General features: G+C 42.1%; 2 pseudogenes; both read left to right on the plus strand.

Annotated features, from left to right (window-relative positions):
* Nucleotides 1–84: 84 nt before the first annotated feature.
* Nucleotides 85–1,103, plus strand: LOC102254964 (annotated as a pseudogene).
* Nucleotides 1,104–1,813: 710 nt separating this feature from the next.
* LOC102255266 lies at nucleotides 1,814–2,106 on the plus strand (annotated as a pseudogene).
* Nucleotides 2,107–5,172: the final 3,066 nt, after the last annotated feature.

Raw genomic sequence — 5,172 nt, forward strand, 5'->3', positions numbered from 1 at the left:
TCTCTCTCTCCCTCTCCTTTTCTCTCTCTGAAATCAATAAAAACATATTTTGAAAAAATAAAAAATAAATGATCTTTACTGGGCAGTGCTGGTGATGCTGAGCTACCCGATCTGTCCGAGATGACAGAGGTGGAGAAGACACTGAAGCGACTTCAGAGCCAGAACGGAGTGCAGGGAATCATTGTGGTGAACTCAGAAGGCATTCCCTTTAAGAATATTGATACCGAATTTTTGGACTGGAACCCAGATTCTTTGTCTGCCGAAATCGAAGAATGAGTCCACAGACAGAAAGTGGTATAGCAAAGGTGGAGATTTATTGAAGAACAAGTACATACTCCCAAGTAGGGAGGGGGAAGAGTCCCACAGAATGGACTTCCAAACAGGGAGGGGGAAAAGGGTCCCACTGAGTTTTTCCCCCCCATGGTTTATAAAGGCTGAAGTTCCTGTGTTCTGATATCCCCTCTGATTGGTCAATATTCCCCTCAAATTGGTTTCTATAGTGATTCCTAAGGCCCTCCTCCCTCATAGTCCTTCCATTTCTCTGGGCTTTCTTCTTTTCCTTCTGAATGAAGGCTTCCTTCTCTTTATTTTGTAAATATAGACCTTTCTTGGCTACTTCCAGTTCCCTTGTCTTATGGAAATATACCTGTTGCTGCTTCCTTGTCTTATGGAGATGTAACTGCACCTGACTTCCTTGTGCTATGGAAATGTACCTTCTCCCAGTCTGCAGCCCCACGCTTTTCCATGGACCCCAATTCTAAGAAATTCCTAAGCCTGACTATGTTATCCCAAAATTACTGCTTCAGTACCATTGACAATCCTACCACCACACAGTACACCACCCTCACATACAACTTCATCTGGAAGGCCCCAAGCACTGTGCATGAAATTGACTCCCAGAATGACCTCACTTTCCTTTGAATTCACTCCAAGAAAAATGAAATTATGGTTGCAGCAGATAAAGACTACTTTCTGATTGTGATTCAGAATCCAACTGCATAAGCCACTCTCTTGGCTCCATGCATAATTCCTTAATTTAATGCCCCCCAAGAATAATAGTGTTAATCATGTCAACCAACTGGTAGGTGAATATCACCTTAGAACCCATGCAGACCAATCCAGTGACCAATGTGGACTGCAGCTCCACCCCACCCACCAAAGGCCGGAGTGCAGGGAATCATTGTGGTGAACTCAGAAGGCATTCCCTTTAAGAATATTGATACCGAATTTTTGGACTGGAACCCAGATTCTTTGTCTGCCGAAATCGAAGAATGAGTCCACAGACAGAAAGTGGTATAGCAAAGGTGGAGATTTATTGAAGAACAAGTACATACTCCCAAGTAGGGAGGGGGAAGAGTCCCACAGAATGGACTTCCAAACAGGGAGGGGGAAAAGGGTCCCACTGAGTTTTTCCCCCCCATGGTTTATAAAGGCTGAAGTTCCTGTGTTCTGATATCCCCTCTGATTGGTCCCTGATTGTGATTCAGAACCCAACTGCATAAGCCACTCTCTTGGCTCCATGCATCATTCCTTAATTTAATGCCCCTCAAGAATAATAGTGTTAATCATGTCAACCAACTGGTAGGTGAATATCACCTTAGAACCCATGCAGACCAATCCAGTGACCAATGTGGACTGCAGCTCCACCCCACCCACCAAAGGCATCTCTCTGGGAGATGTAACTGCACCTGGCTTCCTGGTGTTATGGAAATGTACCTTCTCCCAGTCTGCAGCCCCACGCTTTTCCATGGACCCCAATTCTAAGAAATCTCTAAGCCTGCCTATGTTCCCCCAAAATTACTGCTTCAGTACCATGGACAATCCTACCACCACACAGTACGCCACCCTCACGCACAACTTCTTCAGGAAGGCCCCAAGCACCGTGCATGAAATTGACTCCCGGAATGACCTCACTTTCCTTTGAATTTGCTCCAAGAAAAATGAAATTATGGTTGCAGCAGATAAAGACTACTTCCTGATTGTGATTCAGAACCCAACTGCATAAGCCACTCTCTTGGCTCCATGCATCATTCCTTAATTTAATGCCCCTCAAGAATAATAGTGTTAATCATGTCAACCAACTGGTAGGTGAATATCACCTTAGAACCCATGCAGACCAATCCAGTGACCAATGTGGACTGCAGCTCCACCCCACCCACCAAAGGCATCTCTCTGTTGGCCAGTTACCCTGAGTTCCTAGGAGGCCCTCTTTCCTCAAGTCCAGGTTTCAGAGCAAGGGCTTATGAGAGGCCCACACCCTGCTTCCTTCTGACAATCAGTTCACTTTGTTGCCCTTGGAAAGGCTGTTTTTTGTTTTTTTTTTTAACTAAAAATAACTGAAACTAGAAAAAAATAATCTTAAATTATTTTCTTTTTTATAATTATTTGCCATTATAACTTTTTTATTAAGTCATAGGTTTATGCTCAACCATTGAGCCACACCAGTCAGGCACACAGGGAGGGGGAAAAGGGTCCCACTGAGTTTTTCCCCCCCATGGTTTATAAAGGCTGAAGTTCCTGTGTTCTGATATCCCCTCTGATTGGTCAATATTCCCCTCAAATTGGTTTCTATAGTGATTCCTAAGGCCCTCCTCCCTCATAGTCCTTCCATTTCTCTGGGCTTTCTTCTTTTCCTTCTGAATGAAGGCTTCCTTCTCTTTATTTTGTAAATATAGACCTTTCTTGGCTACTTCCAGTTCCCTTGTCTTATGGAAATATACCTGTTGCTGCTTCCTTGTCTTATGGAGATGTAACTGCACCTGACTTCCTTGTGTTATGGAAATGTACCTTCTCCCAGTCTGCAGCCCCACGCTTTTCCATGGACCCCAATTCTAAGAAATCCCTAAGCCTGCCTATGTTCCCCCCAAATTCCTGCTTCAGTATGATTCTAGTATACACACACATGTATATATTTAAGAAAAATACTGTTTTTATTTACCATTTAATTAAAGAAAATATTGAGTTACAGAAAATAATTTAAAGTAAGTTTTATATGAAGTATGGCAGCAATCATCTCAGGTAGAAACTGTAGTTTAACTTTAACCCTGCTGTTTGGCTTCTGTACTTATTTGCTTTGTTTAACAATAGAAAAGTTACTTTGATTTTCTGAATTGTATAAATCATCCCATTCGATTAAATGCCTTATTGATTGTACTGTGAATATCCCATGGGTTGTGGTCATACTGGTCTTAGAAAGCACATTTCCCTTTATCTGGGAAGGACAGCACAGTTATCCCAAGGTCAGAGGGCTCCAGTTAACGTATCCTTGTTGACTCAGTGTTCCAGAGACCCAAAACTGTAATTTAGAAAATAATCTTAAATTATTTTCTTTTTTATAATTATTTGCCATTATAACTTTTTTATTAAGTCATAGGTTTATGCTCAACCATTGAGCCACACCAGTCAGGCACCACCATTATAACTTTTTATTTAGTACTCTGAGGGCATAATACGCTTATTAAAAATTCTAAAAGTATACCAATTTTTATGTATTTGTTTCACTTATTTAAGTTACAATTACAAACACTCTAGTAGCCTGGTCAGACATTTTACTTTTATTGCATTAATTCAATAGTTTTATACATTTCAAGTACAGATAAGCTCCTAGCAAACTTTTATAAAAACCCATCACACAAATTCAGAGTTAGCATATCTATCTAGGAGCCTATAAGTCTGAATTTTCAACAAGCACCAGAGATGATTCTAATGAATGCAATGTGAAATCACATCCGTGAAATACAGATTGGTCAGAGGGCCTTTGATAAGAAAAAAAGGGCCAAAATTATAGATCTTATTTATGTGACTCTTAGAAAATCTAGTGGGCGTTTTACTATATTCTCATTGCCAGTAACATAGGAGAGTAAATTAAATATGAATTTTCAACAAAGAATATATTATATTTAAACTTTGAATTTTTAAGATATAACATCACAAATTATAATTTATATAACACTAGAGGCCCGTTGCAGGAAGATTCCTGCAAGATTGGTGACCCACCGGCAGGCGCACAGAGGGGCTGACTGCAGGCCCCCCTTTCCTGTTCCATGATCTCCGCAGTGATCCCATGGTCAGGTGCACACAGGGGCTGGCTAGAGGCCGCCCTTTCCATGCAAGAATAGGGCTTCCTGAGGCCGGAGTGAAGCAGTGGAGAAGGGAGCAAAGCCCTCCTTGGCGGGCTTCGCTCCCTTCTCTGCCGCCTCACTCCCTCCTTTCTCTGCCACCTCACTCCATCCCGTCTCCACCGCCTCGGATCCCTCCAGTCTCCGCCACCTCGGATCCCTCCCTTCTCAGCTGCCTCGCTCCCTCCCGTCTCCGTCGCCTCAGATCCCTCCTTCTGATTGGCTGATGGGCATAGCGAAGGTACGGTCAATTAGCATCTTTGTCTTGTATTAGTGTAGATTGTTTATTAAATCCAAAATTAAATATGCAATTTTTTAATCTCTAGTCATCTTTTTTACTATAAAAAATGTGTATTCAAATTGTGTTTAATTTACAAGAAATAATTCCCTGGATTTGAACATGAGACTATGAGATATATGCATTATGATCTTGTGATCTGAGGACATTAATGTACAGAAAGAACTTTTGGGAATTATTAAATAAAAATCCTTATTTCAAAAATTCTAAATTATATGCTACAGAAAACAATTTCTGAATAATCCAGAGTTCACTTAGCAAAAATGCAATTATATACCCCCCCTTTTTTTTTTTAACTAAATGTAGAGAAAACATAAAAGAAAACAAATCTGAGGTAAAAGAGGGGAGGCTATTTAGTTTCCTTGATTTGCTTCAGGGTAATATTTATTCAAGGCCAACCCCTACACTTATATCTGCAGAATGACCCTAAGACCTTATCTAATAAAGAGGGAATATGCTAATTGACTGACACACCCTCACAAGATGGCAGCACCCACAGCCACAAGATGGCAGCACCCAGTCCCCTCAGGCCCACCTCATCCAGCCTCAGTCCCCCAGCCCCCTCAACCCCACCTCAGACAGCCGGAGTCCCCCAGTCTCCTTAGCCCTGCAAAGGAAGGCAGTTGAGGGCAATCGGGCCAGCAGGGGAGGGCAATTGGAAACCATCAGGATGACAGGGGAGGAAAGTTGCAGACAATAATGCTGGCAGGGGAGCAATTAGGCATCAATCAGGCTGGCAGGGGAGCGGTTAGGGGG

This window comes from Myotis brandtii, unplaced genomic scaffold (assembly GCF_000412655.1).
Source record: "Myotis brandtii unplaced genomic scaffold, ASM41265v1 scaffold815, whole genome shotgun sequence".
In the NCBI taxonomy this organism is placed as follows: domain Eukaryota; kingdom Metazoa; phylum Chordata; class Mammalia; order Chiroptera; family Vespertilionidae; genus Myotis; species Myotis brandtii.